Raw genomic sequence first — 20,347 nt, 5'->3', positions numbered from 1 at the left:
ACAGAGGGCAGTACTGGACTGGAAGATGAACATAAATAATTTAAAGCAGAAACCTGCTTTAAGAAAGCCTTTGCAGGCAGGTCATGTCTGCCAGTGACATGTTGATGCTGTCCAGGAGCCATTTCCATCATGGAGATCAGTCAGCCTATGACTTTAAGAGCTTCCATATCTGATTTGTTTTAAAATTGGCAAGCTTCAGAGCTGTTTTCTTGCACTGGTTTCAGTATTAAGGCTAGGTTCACGCCTATGCTTGTGCTTTTGTCTGTTTTTTTTGTATGTTTTTTTTTTTTTTTGCAGCGGTTTTGATGCTTCATATTTTTTTTAGGATGAGACTCATTGTTAAAGCGATTCTTCAGCTATTTCTTTAAAAATGAACAGCCAGCAGGTACAAAAACTGTACTTTTACACTCGCCTGTCCAGGGATGCAGCGCTGTCCTCTCCTGTGCTGGTTTCTTCACCAGTCTTTGGGTCCCCAGCGCCGACACATTACGGGCTTGTTCACACTTGGCTGTTTTACCAACGCTTGCCAAACACCCCTATAGCGTTTGGCAAGCGTTGGTCCGGCGTTTGCGGAGAGTTTTTTAACGCTCGGCAAGCGCCGCATGCGCGGTTTAGCGTCGGTTGCTAGGCGTTTGCCGAGCGTTAACGCCCCACAAACGCCTATAATGCAGTTTGAGTGGTGTTAACGCTCCGCAAACGCCCCGCAACTGCACGTTTGCGGAGCGGCACCATAGACGAGAATAGGAGGCTTCAACGCCTCCTGACTCGACCAGAGGCGTTCGTTTTGCCACGACGCAAACGCTCCCGTTAGAACAGCACCATGTGCTGTAATGTGCAGAATTGGCAGAGGCGTTTGGGAAGCGGTAAAAACGCTTCCCAAGCGCCTCTCTGCCGCCTGCACACAACGCTAGTGTGAACGTAGCCTTACTGTGGGCATCCGGCTGCGACTCCTTGCAGCTGCACAGAGTTTCCCACTGTGCATTCGTGAGCTACGATGCGCTTTGTGAATGGACCCACAGCCTTCTTGGATGTGTGACATGTCCCAGAAGGTTTTGGACAGGAAGGGGGAGGGGGGTCAGTGGAACTTCCGCTTAGATCGCAAAATACATTTATTTTTCACGCGCTCCTTTTAAAGTCTAAGGGGCCAAAATTGCACCTTTCCGCACCAAAAGAAGTGCCTGCACCTCTTCTAAAAACGCACTGAAGGAACATGCATAGTTGTGAACAGTCCCCAGGGAAACAACGTAAAATGGATTGTTGTGCGTTTATTGTGCGTCAGCAAATGCGCTAAAAGTCGCACAGTTGTGAACCAAGCCAAAGAGTTGCTGACTCTTAACAAAGACCATATTAGATGTCCTCACACCGGATATGCATGATTTTTTACAGCTTACTAAGCATTATTAATACATAGGAAAACCCTGGAGCTTGCGCATTTAAAACCAAGCTGGCCGTGGCAACGCCAACATTTTGTATCCCGACAGGCCACTTTTATTACCTTTTTGTCATTTGTTAAATAACTGGAGCCAGATCCAAGAGGCTTCTCAAAACGTATCTCATGCAGCAGCTGCATTTAAAGCTGGAAGGAAGGGCGGCGCTGGAGTCGGTAAACATGCTGAGCTGCATTTTCACAAATCCAGAATTTAAGATTGGTCTCATTCATTCAGTCTCAAGATAAACTAGAAATCTCTTTGTATATTTAAAAAATGGACCGCGATAAGGTCACAAATTGACAAAATAAACTGTGCAATCTTTAACCCCTTCCCGCCGGTGCGTCCTGGCCCTTTAAGAGTTTCTGACACCGGGAGGCGGGGTGGGTGGGGCGTGGTTTAGGGATCATGTGACCGCTGTGACGCTTCGTCACGGCGGTCACATGATCTGGAAAGGTCCCGATTGAAAGAGCAGACCGGGACCTTTCCATGAGTACCGCACATGTGTGCTGGGAGCGCGCAGGGCGTGCACTCTCAGCACATATGTTTTTTCTTGCCTGAATGCAAATGTGCAGCCGCTCGGGAGGCCGAACATTTGTGTGCAGCTGGCGTAAAGGGGTTAAAGTGAAAAAAACAAAAAAAAAAAGGAGTTCAATGGATTTCTGGTCAGAGTAATATGTATTCTTTTGTACAGTGTCTTAGGGGGATAAAACATGGGGAAATGTACATATACTGCATTTTTTTTTCCCAGAATACACTTTAGAAAAAAAAAGTACAAACCAAAGAGATTTCTATGTTTGAAAGAAAAAAGGGGTGCTGTTGCGCTTAGGAAAAAAATGAATTAACATATGTGAAAGAATTGACTATATATGATACCTGTATAGCAGCAGTCCTAAATGTGAATTTCTAAACACAAAATCTTATAGATTTCAAAAATGGACGGCGCTAAGGTCACAAATTGCCTAAATAAACTGTGCAATCTTTAAAGTGATAGCAATGAGCAAAATACAAATAAAATATTAATATTCAGTCCCAACATGTGAATAATTGTTGCAACGGTGCTGAATCTTTGCACCAATTACTCACATGTTGGGACTGAATATTAATATTTGTATTTTGCTCATTGCTATCACTTTAAAGATTGCACAGTTTATTTAGGCAATTTGTGACCTTAGCGCCGTCCATTTTTGAAATCTATAAGATTTTGTGTTTAGAAATATTTAGGACTGCTGCTATACAGGTATCTTATTATTATTATTATTATACAGGATTTATATAGCGCCAATAGTTTGCTCAGCGCTGTACATTATAATGTGAGACAATACACGAGACAGCACAGTAACAATACAATTCAATACATGAGGGGTTCGAGGGCCCTGCTCCTTGGAGCTTACAATCTAGGAGTCTTATATATAATGAATTCATTCACATGTATGTTAATTCATTTTTTTCCTAAGTGCAACATCACCCCTTTTTTCTTTCAAACATAGAAATCTCTTTGGTTTGTACTTTTTTTTTTTTTTTTTTTTCTAAAGTTTATTCTCGGGAAAAAATGCATTATATGCACATTTCCCCATGTTTTATCCCCCTAAAACACTGTACAAAAGAATACATATTACTCTCACCAGATATCCATTGAACTCCCTTTTTTTTTGCCCAGACAGAATTTAGGATGAAGGTGCAACGGATTCTTAGTGATTTCTCGTCATCTTGTTTCCAAAACCTTTTTATTTGTGGCAAGCTTTTTTTTTGGCCATACAATTCTTGAGAGAGGCTGTCCTATATCTTTTATTTTGCCTATCATTGCACGTTGTTTTTGTAATGGTAAAAGAAGGGGTGTCTATTGCACAGATAACAACTGAGTTCACTCTGCACCCTGCAGCTTGTCAGCACTGTACCTGAAGCACTTTGTGTAGCAGGCATTGCCAATCATTACTAGAGAGTGCTGGGGTCTTCTTTTGGGCTGATTGAGCAGCCTACCTCCCAGGTGATGCCAGGAGCAGCTGGTGCACAGAAGCTGAATGTAGTCAGTGCCAGTAGGTGGCAGGGGGGTTGTAAAGCACATGGTCAACCTTGGGGTTAAAGCTGAAGTGTAGCTAAAAAAACAAATCCTGGGCTTTTAGACTCATTTACTTCAGTTGGTATGATGCCTTGTTTAAGGTTTTGTTTGATATTGATTCTTGAAGTTTAAACTTAGCCTGCCTATAGCATGCAGCGCTTATGTTCTTGATCATGGAGTCATGTCATGCTTCTTTGTTTTGTTGCAAACCATTACCCCCGGTTCACATCTATGTGGCTGTGCAGGTCGCGTTTTGCATGGGCACAAGAGCTCATTAATTTGAATGGACTCCCGTGACACACAGAGAAGTCCCTGCACTTCTTTGGAAAACGCAGCCCACACGGGAACCTCGGTTCCCAGTACAGTTGCTTTTTCCAGTGCGGGCGGAGTGCCATTAGAAGTAATGGCACCCGCCCGCGGGTCCGCATTCCTCTGTGCGGGTGGTGCGGCTGCACGGATTTTCGTGTGGATTTGTAGCGGCACCACCCGCACAGATGTGGATCTAGGGTCAAAGAATTAAAAAACAAAAATCACTACAGGTTTAGTCAACATCACTTACCTGTAATAAAGTATGCCCCGTGTTGTGCAGGCAGTGGAATCCTGGAGAAATCTTCACTGCGGACATGCCTGTCCTCATCCTGTCTCTGAATCTCTGGCCCCGCAGTGGTTAACAGCTTTGGGTCTTCAGGCAGGACAGCAGTACAGATGGTCTAATAGGGACATGCCCCCTGCTTCTCTGCTAAGAAAAGTTTTTTCTAAAATTGAAAATGCTGTCTGTAACCTGATCTGTGAATGGAGGAGATAATCCTGTGAATTCAGACTTTCTACTATTCACAGCTGGTGTTACAGGTAGTATGATAAATTAAATACATTATCTCAGTGGAGGAGGGGGATCTGTGCTGTTGTGCCGGAGGACATGAAGCTGGTAAGCATTGCAGCGCTGTATGTTCAGCAACAGGAAGAGGACAGGCATCCCTGAAGTGCGGATTTCTCCAGGATTCAGCTGCCTGCAAAACAAAGGACATCCTTCATTACATGTACATATACTTTTTTTTTTTTAATTGGTTGAACTAGATGGACTGGTCCTTTCTTTTTCTTTTTTTTCCCTTTTTTCTTTTTCTTTTCTTTTCTTTTCTTTTTCTTTTTTCCTTTTTTCTTTTCTTTTTTTTCTTTCCCTTTTTTCTTTTCTTTTTTTTCTTTCCCTTTTTCTTTTCTTTTTTTTTCTTTCCCTTTTTTCTTTTCTTTTTTTTTCTTTCCCTTTTTTCTTTTCTTTCCCTTTTTTTTTTTTTTTCTTTTTTTTCTTTTCCTTTTTTTTTTCTTTTTTTTCTTTTCCTTTTTTTTTTCTTTTTTTTCTTTTCCTTTTTTTTTTCTTTTTTTTCTTTTCCTTTTTTCTTTTCTTTTTCTTTCCCTTTTTTCTTTTCTTTTCTTTTCTTTCCCTTTTTTCTTTTCCTTCCCTTTTTTCTTTTCCTTTTTTCTTTTTCTTTTTTTTCTTTTCCTTTTTTCTTTTCCTTTTTTTCTTTTTTTTTTTTTGTAACCAGCGTATGTAAGTGATGTTGAATACAGCTGTATTTTTTTTTTTTTTTTGCAGATAAACTTCAGATTTAAGTTGTTAGGACAGTCTTCGGGGACAAGTAATAATGAAGTTTGTTCTACAAGTAAACTTCTTTCTTTTAAGCATTTAAAAATCTAAAGCTGCTTTTGATGGCTTTTTCAGTGTGCGTCGTCTTTTTAGTACAGGTCCGGAACCTGCTGGAAGACTGTTCTGTCACAGTATGTAGTACTGTTCAATTTTTTCTTTTCTATGTTAATAAAAGGTCTGTCTTTGGATCATAGGGTGGGCTGTTATGCAAATTTGTGGTTAGTTTGCTCTAATATTTTAAATCTTTTTCTGTTCTGGCAATAGAAAGTCATTAAGGGCTCATTCACACAGGCCTCTAAAATGCAGCCTTTTAGATGCGTATTTTTTTTTTTTTTTAAATGCATCCTAACAGCACTATAGGAATCAATAGGGCCATACACACACGGCTGCTTTTACAAGCGAAAATGAGTGCCATATTTAGCAGCGTACAAAAAGTTAGGACACAGCTGCGTCCGGGGCCCTACATATCTGCAGATTTTACATGCGTATAAACGCACATACGTGTACGCATGTATTTTACACAGGATCCTTTGCTGGCTGTGCCAGAGAATGTGCATTCGTCCTTATGAAACATTCTAGCCTCATTTGTTTTCTGGCCTGCACTGTCTGTGACATCTCTGCTGCACATACAAAGGGTCAGTCTTAAAACTTACATTCACTTTTGGTGACGCAGATTCCTTTTGTCTCTTGGGGACATCAGTGGTGAGTTTTACATTTTTTTTCTGCTCTGTTTCTGTCTAGGAAGTTTGAGTTTTAACTGATGAGCATAGAATTTCACTGATACAGTTGAAGGCCCATGCGTTTTTAAAGGTGGGTAAAAGCAGGTTCCCTCGGGGTCAACGGCCCAGCAGCAGTTGGTAGTTTCAATATCTGTGGCTATGCCATTGAAGGCTGAAAAAGTCGTAACAGGGTCATTTCTAACCCTAGGTTCACATCTGTGCAGGTGGTGCCGCTGTGGATCCGCACGAAAATCCGTGCAGCTACACCACCCACACAGAGAATTGCGGACACCATTTGTTCTAATGGCACGCTGCCCACACTGGGAAACGCAACCGTACTGGGAACCGAGGTTCCCGTGCGGGCTGCGTTTTCCAAAGAAGTGCAGGGACTTCTTCCCTGCGTGTCACGGGCACGGGAGTCCCATTCAAATGAATGGGCTCTCGTGTCCGAGCAAAACGTGGCCGCATAGGTGTGAACCGGGGGTAAATGACAACAAACCTGCTAAAAGAAACACAAACACCCACCTTTCTACAATGGCCCATTTGTTGAAACTCGGCCGCTGCTGTCAGATATTCTGTATTTACTGGGAGGTCTGGAACTCCTCCCCAGTGGCACGCTGAGGCAGCAGGAGGAACCACCATGTGCAGCAGCAGAGGAAGCTGGTATTTGGTACATCTTACTAGTCTTGATACTAGCAGCGGCAAAGACGCTGCTAAAAAGATAAGTGTGTCCCTCTTCTTTTAGCAGTAGACATGAAATAATGAGAACTTAGTAATAACACGTGTGTTATCTTTGCGTGTTGAAGAGGAATTCCTGGTATGGATATTTTATACATACTTTTATACATAGGTCCACCCTTCCCCACCTCTTCTCCTTGTCCGATCTGAGAATGCTCTGCATTCATTCAGCTGTCAATCAGGCAGCAGAGTGTATCCTGACAATATTGTCGGGATGCATCCAGAGACTGGAGCTGCTCTGCCCTATTAGCGGGCAATAGCAGGAGGTCGCAGGAGGACAAAAAGTAAAATGTAAGGGGAACTAAACCTTCCTTTCCTTTTTAGCCTCTATTTGATCTTCAACTGCCGTGGTGCTGCACATGTGATCTGTTATGACACCAAACATTTGATGGAGGTCGCAGGAGGACAAAAAAGTAAAATGTAACCCTGCAAGTGAAGTAAGCCCAGGAATAGTAAAAAAATAAAACTCATAGCCCAGGAATAGTAAAAATATAAAACTCATAGCCCAGAAATAGTAAGAAAATGCAGCTTTACTGCAAGACTTGGCTTCAGTCCGGAGCGGTTCCCTGTAGTTACTCCTTTCCACCACTACAATGTGTTCAGTCCTCTGGGCTGAATGACGGTCGGTGTCACTCCAACCCACTTCCTCTGAGGCCAAGCTGTCATGGACCCCCTTGGGGAAGGGGGGGGGGAAGGCGTCATCATAATGGGGGGGTTAGGGAGGATCGAAAATATCGGTCTTGAGTAGACTGATCCTTTTGCAGTTCGTTCAGAAATTGTGTTGTTTGCTTATCAGATCACCGGGTGACACCTTAAGCTGCGTCTCGGAGAACTTTTTTTTTTTTTTGTTTTTTTTTGGATGGTACCAAATGGCTTCTGCGTGGTTATGTAGACCTGCGCTTTTTAATACGGAACAGCTGCTTCCAGCTTCTCCCACATGGCCACCTCCTTATTTCATGATGCATTTTACAAATGGGATCCTAAAAAATAAATATTTCCACGCGGTTTTAAGTGCAGGAGTTGAAGGGAGAGGTGTGGCGTTGGGGCGCGGCACCGCCTACCAGGCATGCTGTTACATGTTCATTTTGTATATATATGTATAGTTGATCTTGTAGGCAGTTGGATGAAGCCTGTAGTATATAGGTTCTTCTGTACAGAGGTATATAGGGATAGGTTGGGCACTCTATGGTACCAGTTAGTAACGAGGCCACTGAAAATAGAACCTACTGTAATGACTGTATGCACAAACCCTGACAAGGCCGGGGCGAGATGTATGACCACTGAAGGAATGGCCAAATGATATCGTTGCCCTGAGCAACCAGATATCTGCTTTTACGTTCACTACAAAACCCACAAGGGGAATCTGGTTGCTATGGGCAACCTTTTCCTAGCAACCAGTCATATTATGGTTTTCTTTTTGCCAGTTTGGAGGCAATGGCAGCTTCTTGCTGTAGGCAGTGTGTCCACAGCAGGGGCGGACTGACAACTCATGGGGCCCCCGGGCATTAGGGGATCATGGGGCCCCTGTGTCCTTGCCCAAACTAAAAAAAGCCTATGAAAAAGGTACCAGGGGCATCTCATGGGGCCCCCTACTGACCCCGGGCCCTTGGGCAGTGCCCGAGTATCCAAATGGTCAGTCCACCCCTGGTCCACAGCAACCTGATATCAGCATTCGTTTTCTTTTGCACTTGAGTGGTGGAGTCTTGTTGCTTTACACCATGGGCGTCAAACTGGCGGCCCTCCAGCTGTTGCCAAAACTACAAGTCCCATGAGGCATTGCGAGATTGACAGTTATAAGCATGACTCTGAAAGGCAGAGGCATGATGGGAATTGTAGGTTCGCAGGATACCCCTGCTTTACAGACTATCTCCATGGCAACTGGTTAATGTTCCATAAAAAAAATGATAGCTGGAATCTGATTGGCTGTTATTGGGAAGCTAACTAGGAGCTGGATCTATTTGTATTTGGTGTAAAAATAAACGGCGCGCAGCGGCGGACTGACCATTTGGAAGCTCGGGCACTGCCCAGGGCCTGGGGTCAGTAGGGGGGCCCCATGAGATACCCCTGGTACCTTTTTCATAGGCTGTTTTGAGTTTGGGCCCCATGATCCCCTATTGCCCGGGGCCCCATGAGTTGTCAGTCCGCCCCTGACGGCGCGGTACATCGAATAACACACTTTTGGGGTCCGTTCACATCGGGACGCAATGCGGGAAGAGGCTTGTTGTGTGAACGTGTCCCGCACAGCGCATGAATGCTCCGCTCTTGCAAGAAGTGCGTGGGTGCCAATAATTAACGCATCTCTTCGGCTGCGGCCACCAAACCACACGGTAACTACACTCTTGCACTACTACTTGCGTGGTTACATGTGTTTGGCAACCCATTCAAATGAACCGAACCCCTTCAGAACACGTGGGAATGCAGCATTCCTTTAACTGGCCCTTAAAGGGGAACTAAACCTTTCTTTGCGCCTCTGTTTGATCTGCAACTGCCATGGTTCTGCACATGTGATCCGTTATGACGCCAAACATTTGATGGTTTGGCTGAGAGCACAAGCAAATGTGACAATTCACATTCCTGGCATGCTGGGAAATTAACTGTTTTGTTTTTCATTAAATCGATGGGTTTTGTTTCACATTAAAGCAGAACTAATCCCACCAATTTATTGGTTTTCTGTAATAGTTACATTCAAGACATGCCGTTATTGTTAACCGTCAAAGTTGCTTGTGCTCTTTACCCCCCCCCCCCCCCCCCGGTCACATCAAAGCCGATGTTGAAATCGTGCGACTTACAGCAAAGTCGAACGATTTCAAAATCAGATGACATGCCGATTTCAGCTGTGATTTGCAAGACATCCGACACAAATGTCTATGCAAATCGCAACAAAAGTACTGCATGTACTACTATAGAAATCAGTGCGGATCTGACCGAGTCAGAACCGCACCAATATGACCGCTGTAATTGCGGACAATAGGGTGCGACTTGGCATACGATTTGCAAGTCGCCTGACATGCCAAGTCACACCCGATGTGACCGGGGTGTAAATCGGTATTAAACTTGTGCTAGTATGCACCGCATAATGAGAGAAAAAGAAAAAAGCCCTTCAGCTCTGAGCTGTCACCTCTTGGCGTTTCCATCTTCGCACATCACTGCCATGCATGGGAGTCACCATGGTGGCTAAATTGCAATAGAAAAATTGACCAATTGAAGCTTGGATGTTTTTCTTTTCTTGTTTTTTTTTTTTCTTTTTTTCTTTTCTTGGTTTTTTTTTTCTTTTCTTGTTTTTTTTGTTTTTCGTTTCTTATATTTTTGTTTTTCTTTTCTTGTTTTTCTATTATTGTTTTTTTTTTCTTTTCTTGTTTTTTTTGTTTTTCTTTTCTTGTTTTTTTGTTTTTCTTTTCTTTTTGTTTTTCTTTTCTTGTTTTTTTTGTTTTTTTCTTTTCTTGTTTTTCTATTTTTGTTTTTCTTTTCTTATATTTTTGTTTTTCTTTTCTTATATTTTTGTTTTTCTTTTCTTATATTTTTGTTTTTCTTTTCTTGTTTTTCTATTTTTGTTTTTTTTTTCTTGTTCTTTTTGTTTTTCTTTTCTTGTTTTTCGTTTTCTTGTCTTTTTGTTTTTCTTTGCTTGTTTTTCTTTTCTTGTTTTTTTTTTCGTTTTCTTGTCTTTTTGTTTTTCTTTTGCTTGTTTTTCTTTTCTTCTTTTTCTTTTTTTTTTTGTTTGTTTTCTTGTTTTTTTGGGGGGGGGGGGTTTCTTGTTTTCTTGTTTTTTTGTGGGGTTTTTTTTTTGTTTTTTTGTTTATGCAGCACATCAGCCAGCCTTCACCCAGTGCTGGTTGTAAAAGCGTAGGCTGAACTCGATGCAAAGAGCAAGCAAGAAGCCATCCCTTCACTTGTTATACATGAGCTCCATCGATCTTCTTGGGCGCGCTGGTTGCTCTTACGATTCAGCCTTTTCATGATGTAGGCAGTGTAAAATCACCACATCATAATCCACGTTCATTTCCTACCTTTGCAGTTTCCAGCATTATGTATAGAAATCTTGCGTAGTTCTAATAAACACTATATTCAGTAAGGTAACGCGTGGAGATTGCCGCATCTCAACTAAGGATTCCGAAGACACAGTTGAGGTTTTTATTACAAGGGCTGCCATTGGGGTTTGACCGACCTGCCTGCACCATGCATGTCTTGCTGTACATATATCTGTATATATATAGTAACCTCTCTTCCCACGTGTAGGTTTTCTCAGTTAGCTGAGCCCTGCTGGGCTGTAACGGGATGTAAATAATTTGAATTAATATTTTTGCAGGCAAAGGGGTGGGAATGGAGATCTGAAAAGAAGCAGCCCTTAGGCAATCCGTTTTTGTGTGTGTTTTTTTTTTTTTTTTTGTATATGCAGAAGTGCGCAAGGCTGCACAAGCATATGTTTTTGTTTTCTAATTCTTTTTTTGCTTCTGTTTGCTTTTGCCAAATTAATTTTTCACTAGTGATCACATCCACCATTTTCACAGTAGTTGCTTAGGAAAACATAAAGGAAGATTCAACCTATTTTAAACATGTATATTTTATAGGCCTTTCTGTTACATATGAAAATTTGCAGTAGTTGCTGGTAATAGTGTAGTACATGCTCACAAACAGTAGATGTCACTGTTGGGTGCTGTCTGGAATAGCACACTTAGGAAAATATGAGCAGGCAGATGTAATACCTGCCAGCTGATACTAGATGGCGATGTACAGTCATGGCACATGGAAAGCACTGCTAGAATTGTGTGCTGGGACTTGTAGTTCTGCAAAATGGGCAGTAAGAGATTTGTCACATACTATGCCGTCTTTGGACGACTTCAGATTGGCAGCTTTGGGTTAACCCTTGCATTTCTGGTTCTAAATGATACGACAATAGTGCCAGCTTCTGAATGTGAGCATGTGCTACACCCACAATTGATATGTCAAAGATTTTCAATGGAATTGCACAATTTTAATGGATGAAGTTACCTTTGTTTCAACCAGTCCTATAAAATGTAATGTTGATGAAGGAGAAAAAAAAAGAGTGATTCTTCCCTTGTTGGCAATAAAAATAGACAATTTCACTGACAGACTGGTAAATTTTTGGAATGATTCATTAGCAGAGAGGGAGGGCCGCACCTTTTATTCTTTTTTTATGCTTCTGTTTTTCTACTCCCCCCTGGGCCAGTGGGTATTTTTTTTTTTGTTTTTATATGTTTATTTTTTAATTGTAGGGAAAAAAAATTGAAAAAAAAAAAAGAATCCCCATTTCCTTCTGCCATAACGGACTCTTCACTAATTGCGCACTCTTGATTGTTAAGTGCAAATGCTTTGAGATAAGCACCACACCCAGATTTCCTCATCCACGGCGCAGTGGGCGGGGAGGTTTCTGTGGTTTCTAAAAATGCTCCCTTTCCGTGTCTCCTTCCTCTCTGCTCTTTTAAGTGCCAAGATATCGCTGTGTGTTCCCTTAACTGTGAGACAGAAGAATTGCACATAATGGAGTAAAAATTCCGAAAACAGATATTAATAAACATTTTTAACAAAACTGAAAACTGTGTTTTGTTGTTAATTTTGAGTTTATTTATTTTTTTAATTACTTTGTTGTTACTAGGTTATGTACCCCCTGATCATACTGAATACAAATGCTGGAACCAATCATTCACCAACACTGTGTAGCAATAACATTCCATACAATATTGAGTCTATTCCCATTCAGGTGGATAGTCCCAGCAGGGAAACAGAATCACTTTTAATGAAAAAATTATAAGTGCTTGTGAGCTACTATGGTAAATGGCAATTGTGATAAATTAATCAATTAAATTAAATAAATACACACGTGTCTCGCTGACACTAAACACTCATCAATAGTGCCTGTGACTAAACATAAAATACAACAAAGTGTGCCGCGCACCAATGATTCCTGTTCAAAAACTTAACCATGTGATCCAGCATTAAATTTGGGTGCTCATGATTAGCGGTCTGCTTCTGTCAGGATAGCCCAGGTTGTTGCTCCTCGCGGGTCGTTTTGGGATGGCCTGAGGGACGTGTCGGCACTATGTTTTCTCTTCTTTTTTGACATCATTAATGTGGAGTACTGGAGAGAGGAGACAAAGCAAGGAGTAGACCCCTGAAGGAGAAAGGGAGAAATCCATCCACATCCAACACAGGGATCAGTTTACCTGAGAGACCACAGGTGTAATAATAATAATATTACAACGTTCAATCTATAATCTAGGAAGGATATCTGCCACAGGAAAACGTTCCATCTGTCCTTTTAGGACAAAAAACTGTTTTAGCCTAATAACCTGTTAGGCTAAAATTAAGGTGAGTGCATAGAAAAATTATATCCTATCCATTTATTGATATTGGATTTTCAGAAGAATAGCACACTTTCAAATTTTATATTTTTAATATTTTTTTTTTATTTATCTGGTCTCCCCCGGACCCTGCATTCACTATATCTGCTCTCCCCGGACCCTGCATTCACTATATCCGCTCTCCCCGGACCCTGCATTCACTATATCCGCTCTCCCCGGACCCTGCATTCACTATATCCGCTCTCCCCGGACCCTGCATTCACTATATCCGCTCTCCCCGGACCCTGCATTCTCTATATCCGGTCTCCCCGGACCCTGCATTCACTATCCGGTCTCCCCGGACCCTGCATTCACTATATCCGGTCTCTTCGGACCCTGCATTCACTATATCCGGTCTCTCCCTGGACCCTGCATTCACTATATCCGGTCTCTCCCCGGACCCTGCATTCACTATATCCGGTCTCTCCCCGGACCCTGCATTCACTATATCCGGTCTCTCCCCGGACCCTGCATTCACTATATCCGGTCTCTCCCCGGACCCTGCATTCACTATATCCGGTCTCTCCCCGGACCCTGCATTCACTATATCCGGTCTCTCCCCGGACCCTGCATTCACTATATCCGGTCTCTCCCCGGACCCTGCATTCACTATATCCGGTCTCTCCCCGGACCCTGCATTCACTATATCTGGTCTCCCCGGACCCTGCATTCACTATATCTTCTCTCCCCCAGCACCCACTACATGGAAATGCAATTATTTTAGTCAATTTAAACTGCCAAATACCTTTTTTTTTTTTCATCAGTATATAGCAGTCTTGTGACTTCCATCAGTATCCCGCTGAGCACTGGTTAATCTTATGAGTTTTTATTCTGTTCTGACTGTACTATGAGGCTGCATAACCCCTGACCCTCTCTCTGGACAGAGCCGATTGGTCCTGTGCTGATCACATGCACCCTCCCAAAGAAAAATAAAACTCTGGCAATACACCCTAAACTGAGCATGTGCAGATTAACTCCTAGAGCTCTGTACTATAAGCAGATGGATTGCGGACAGGAGCATCAGAGAAGACAGGATCAATCAGCCTTTTTACTCAATGCAGAGGATTAACCCCTTAGGTTCCACAGTGAGTACAACAAGCATGCTTTACTGCATATACAGACTTGTTTTACTGTTGTGGGTTTAGTAACACCAGGGGCGGACTGACCATTTGGAAACTCTGGCACTGCCTGAGGGCCCGGGGTCAGTAGGGGGCCCCATGAGATGCCCCTGGTACCTTTTTCATAGGCTTTTTTGAGTTTGGGCAAGGACACAGGGGCCCCATTATCCCCTATTGCCTGGGGGCCCCATGAGTTGTCAGTCCGCCCCTGAGTAACACTTTAGTGTTTTCCTTGAAGGAAACCTGTATTATAGAAATGTGAGTTGTCATTTTGAATCTGCTTCTGATCATTCTAGTTTCCTGGCTGAAAAGCTGATCATCTGGTTCTAAAGCAGCAGGGAAGTCTTTGAGGGGGAAAAAAGGTCCCTCCTGCAAGTTAATGGCATAATGTGCTAGTATGCATCACATACTAACACATGACAGACCTACCTGTAAAAGGGATCCCTTCAGTGGCATGATTTCACCACTGACAGGGCTTCCATCTTCACCCAGTCTTCCTTCCAGGTTTGTGGGCTCCAGCCGTTGACATGGCCGAGCCATGATGATTGGTACTCTCATGCATGGGAGTCACGATTGTGGCTCAGTATTCTGGATTGATGGCACATTCAGTGTTCCCTGAATTCAGAGTGCATTGTGCATGTGTCGGTGACGAAAGTAGCTGCAACAACTGTGAACATCTCCTAAATGGTGCACGTTTCTGAGATATTCAATGTGCCTACAGGTGAGCTTTATTATACACTTACCTGCAGGTACAAGCGACCTAGCCGTGTTCACTACTGCTTTAACCACTTCCAGTCCGGACACTGTCACCCCCTTCCTGTCCAGGCCAATTTTCAGCTTTCAGCGCTATCACAATTTGAACGACAATTGCGCGGTCATGCAGCACTGTACCCATATGAATTTTTTTAGCATTTTTATCAGACAGATAAAGCTTTATTTTGGTGGTATTTATTCACCACTGGGATTTTTATTTTTTTTGCTATGTAAATGAAAATGTCCAAAAATTTTGAAAAAAAGTTTCTTATAAAATTTTGCAAATAAATAGTATTTCATCATAAATCTTGGCCAAAATGTATTCCATTATCTTTTATAAAAAAAATAACCCAAATTAGGTTATAACCAAAAATTATAATTTTTAAACATTGTTTTACATTTTGTTTTTATTTGGTTTTTTTTTTAACATACTGTCACCCTAGCAGTACAGTGTCACCATGGTGACACTGTACTACTTGTGGGGGGTGATGATGATTTTTTTTTTTTTTAACACTGATTGCTTTTACACCCATAAAGGCTATACATGCAATCATTTATCCTTCTCTCTGTCTGCATTCTTGCAACCATTGAGAACTACTGTGTGAGCTGTGATTGGTCACAGCTTGTCACATGGTACAAGGCTGTTGTGAATAGCCTTGTACCATGTGACCTCTGTGATCATTCACAGATTTCACACGTGGTAAGCAATGATGTCACAAGTAACATCTTGCTTACTACTCTGCATGTGATCAATGATTGGCCAATCAGTGATCACATGATCAGGACCTCGCACAGAGGTCCCGTCCGACGATCGGTGTTTCACTGTGTCTGGAGGACACAGCGGGCACTGGAGTGCTGCGAGTTGGTTAAATGTCACTAACTGCAAAGATGCATTCAGCAAATGAAGAACATTGCAGGTTCTTCGTATTTGTTTAGATCTCAAAATATAGATAAAGCCAATTTTTTCACCCCTTTTTAGTTTTTGGTCTGCAACTCATTAGGGAGATTTCCTTCACTTATTGTCCTATAGACACAACTGAAACCTGCAGCTTTGTGTTACTAAAAGGCAGGCTTGTATACAGGTTTTGGGCAATTGTTCAACATTTTGCCAAGGCACCCCTGAAGAAACCTCAGGGTACCCTGGTTGAGAGAGGCTGGTCTAAATCAGGGGTCTCCAAACTTTCTAAAGAAAGGGCCAGTTAACCCCTTCACACCTAAGGGTAAAACAAATCTAGATGCCCAAGCACAATTTTGCAACGTTGATATGTGTTAGTAAAACCGTCCATATCATCACAACTGCTTTGTACATCCAGGTGGATTATACCGCGTTTTTTTCCGGCCAAAATGGGCTTTCATTTGGTGGTAAATGGTAATGGATATCTCCTGATTTTTTTTTGTAATTATTTTCAAAGGAAAACTGGCCCAAAATAGTGAAAAAAAAAATATTTTTTCTATATATTTAGCTGTGTGTTTCTTGTTACTACCATAACCTACCACCAAAGAGCAACCCAAAATAAATTCTCCAGCTCTTGACGATCGTAGCAATACCCTATATGTGTATGTTATTTGTTGTTTGTACCCGGAGTACAGCCCAGAAACAATAGTGCGCATTTTGTTTTTGTCTTTTTTTTTTTTTTTTACTTAAAACACACTGACACTAACACCAATTTTTTTTTTTTAAATCCTGACCCTGACCCAAACACTAACCCTGGCAATGAACTAGATCAAACCTTTATATACATACATACACACACACTTTTTTTTTTTTTTTAACAAACATTTTTTTTCCCCTCTATACCAGAAGTTAGAGAGATACAATGTATCTCTCCTCCATTCCTAGAGAGAGAGAAACAAAGGGGACGGGCTGCACAGTGACTGATCACTGTGATAGCCAATCGGAGGCTATCACAGCGATCATGTGACTCGGAATTGGGAGTCCCAGGTCCCGATCGTTAGAACAGGACCCGGTACGCTCAGTGACACCGCGGTCTTTGTGCTAGGAGCGTGCTGTGCGACGCGCCCCCAGCACAAAGACAGGTATGCAAATATTTGTTCCCCCAGATAAAAGCCCAGCTCTGTGAGGCCGCATATTTGTGTAACGTCGGCATCAAGGGGTTAATATCCCTCAGACTTGAGGGGGGCCCAGACTGTGCCTAGTGGGAGTAAACAATGCCTGATATTTGGTATTAGGCAGAGAATAAGTGCCCCATTTTTGTTGTCAGTGGAAGGAATTATGCCCCACTCTTGGTGTCATTGGAAGAATTGGTGCCCCATTGTTGGTGTCAGTGGGAGGAATCAAAGGTCGCAGTTTGGAGACCACTGGCCTAATTACAGGAGTTGTGTTCTTTCTTGAATCTTAGTGTGTTTCTTCTAGATCTGTGTACCTATCCAGTGTGAAACGTTTCCTCTGTGCAGGAGCTTCCTGTAATAAAGACCGGTCACTGTGGCTCTTTCCATGTGCCATGGTGGCTGACTGGTCTTGTACCAATAAGGCCCCTCACACGTGCAATCTGATCAGGTCCTTGTCAGTTGGATCCTGTGTTGGTAACATGTTTGTATGTTTTTATTTCTCATATGCATAGAGTAGGATTATGAGTTTTTTCATTTAAAAGAACTTTCTCCTTCTTCTCCCTGCCCCCTGATGGTAGGTGGGCTGGGGAATTTACACACGTGTTTGATTTCTGGGAGACATCAGACTTTGCTCTGAGGAAGGGGACAGGGTCCCTGAAACGTGGCAGAAGTTAACACCATCATGTCTCCAGTTGGAGGGGGAGAGCAGTCCACATTGTGTGTCTATGCAAATACATGCCATTAGCTCCCTTGGTTTGTGAGTATAACCTTTTGTCTCTTATTTTTGCAATAAATTATTTTAAGGTAATGCGCTAGGCATTTGCACCCTCTTTGTTTTCATGTTTCTGTGCAGTGTTGGATTTTCCCAGTCTGAGGGGGGCTCCACCGCCATTTCTTTCCAGTCCCGGTTGTGAAACGTCTGTGAGCATACCAAGAGTGACTAACGTACTGTCACCAGTCAGTATCCCTGATCACCGCCCCACCAGTCATAGGATGATGCTGTACTGCACTGGTGACAGTATATTAAAAAAAAAATAAAGTTGCAGTTAATAAAAAAAAAAAAAATTTACAACTTCAAAAATATTCACCTTGCCACTTACTAAATGCCTCCGACTGTATACTTTCCAAAAAAGGGTCATTTGGGGGGATATTTGTACTGTTCTGGCATTTTAGGGTCTCAAGAAATGAGAGAGGCTATCAGACCATCAGAATTGATCAATTTTCAGATATACATACACCATAGTTTGTAGACTCCATAACTTTCAGACTGAATAGTAAACACTGATTTGGGTTATTTTTACCAAAGAAATATAGCAGAATACATTTTGGCCTAAATGTATTAAGAAAATATTTGCTAAATTTTGTAACAAAGATATTTTGTTTTTATTTTTCAAAATTTTCTATTTTTTGTTTATATAACAGAAACAAAAGAGCCAGTGGTGAAAAAATACCACCAAAAGAAAGCATTGTCTAAAAAAATAAATAAATAATTTATTTGGGTACAGTGTTGCATGACAGTGTAATTATCATTCAAAGTGTGACAGTGCTGAAAGCTGAAATTTGGCTTGGGCAGGGAGAGGGTGCAAGTGTCCAGGATTGAAGTGAATAATAGGGCAGCACAGTGGCTAAATGGTTAGCACTTCTGCCTGGCAGTACTAGGGTCGTTGGTTCGAATCCCAACCCCAGCACCACCTGCCTGGAGTTTGCATGTTGTCTCTGTGACTGCGTGGGTTTCCTCCCACACTCTAAAGAAATGCTGGTAGGTTAATTGGCTCCTGTCTAAATTGTCCCTAGTATGTGTATGTATGAATGTGAGTTAGGGACCTTAGATTGTACACCCCTTGAGGGTTAGGGACTGATGTGAATGTACAATATATATATATGTAAAGTGCTGTGTAAATTGACAGCACTATATAAGTACCTGAAATAAATAAATAATACACAGGGAGTAATGCAGGCCATAGACGGGTCGTTTATCGGCCGAATTTTCGTCCGCACGAAAAATCGGCCGATAATCACACCGTTAGTGGGGTCAGCCCGTCGGCCAGTTTTCACAGATCTCATTTATTTTTATCGGTCATGCTGGAAAATCCACAAAACTTTTTTGTGGACATGGGTGGCAGCATCAACAGGGCCAACCAATTTTTCGTTTATCGGCCAATAAATGGCCCGGCTATGGCCCGCCTAAGTGGGTTGGAACAAGTATGTGCATTGTTTTCTTGGTCATTGTTTCAGAAAGCAGTCTGCTGGTGCTGATGGCTCTACTTCCAGGATGGCAGTACTCTCATGCTTTTTTTTTTTTCTTTGAGATGTCTACAACAGTGAGGTGTTTATAATGTGTACAATGCCCATCTATTATGGGACGATTGTTAAAATAAATGGTTTGGCTACAAGGCCTATTTAATATATTATTCATCTCAAAGTGGCTCCCTCTGTGGCTATAAAATTCACCATTCTTCTGGGAAGTCATTTCACAAGACTTGGAAGCGTGTCTGTGGGAATTTGTGTCCATTCAGGCAAAACAGCATTTGTGAAGTCAGGAAATGATTTGGATGAGAAGACCCGGCTCATATGCTGCATTCCAATGGATCCCAAAGGTGTTCAGCATTGATAACAGCAGGGCTCTGTGTAGGCCTCTACTTGACAAACCATGTCTCAGGCATAGGGGGCAACATCATGCTAAAAGGGGCTTGCTCTGAAGCTGAGAATGCAGTTGCCTGTCTATGGTGTCCATTTAACCACTTCAAGTCCAGACACTTTTACCCCCTTCCTGTCCAGGCCAATTTTTCAGATCACACTTTGAATGACAATTGCACGGTCAAGCAACACTGTACCCATATGAATTTTTTAGCATTTTTTTGAGACAGATAAAGCTTTATTTTGGTGGTATTTATTCACCACTAGGATTTTTATTTTTTTTTGCTATGGAAATGAAAAAGTCCAAAAATTTAGAAAAAAGTTTCTTTTAGAATTTTGCAAATACTATATTTCATCATAAATCTTGGCCAAAATTTATTCCGTTATCTTTTTAGTAAAAAAAAATAACCCAAATTAGTTTATAACCAAAAATTATAATTTTTAAACATTTTTTTTTATATTACTGGATTGCGGTGCCGCGCACTTCCAGGCAGTGAATGCAGGGGCCATTTATAAAACGGCCACCCGCTTTGGCACTGCTCCCATCCAGCCGTTTATGTACATGGGCTGCACGGGAAATGGTTAAATAATGCCATCATGGGGCTAGACAGACACAGAGGGAGTTTCAGTTAGTAAAATGTATAATAGGTGTTCTCCAAATGCCAAGAGCCAGACAGCCCAAGTCATAAACCCAATAACAAAACTAATATTGTGCAGCTTACCAGGTCTTAGATATGGTAGCTGCATTAGTTTTCTTTTTTCAGGCTGTTTTTACCTGGTGACCCTGCAAATAACACTTCCTTTTCCAAGGGAGAAAATACTTCTCCACTG

The sequence above is a fragment of the Staurois parvus genome, unplaced genomic scaffold, assembly GCF_062004578.1.
Source record: "Staurois parvus isolate SC_StPar_1 unplaced genomic scaffold, SC_StPar_1.0 ptg000689l, whole genome shotgun sequence".
NCBI classification, from domain to species: domain Eukaryota; kingdom Metazoa; phylum Chordata; class Amphibia; order Anura; family Ranidae; genus Staurois; species Staurois parvus.
This window is presented reverse-complemented; position numbering follows the sequence as displayed.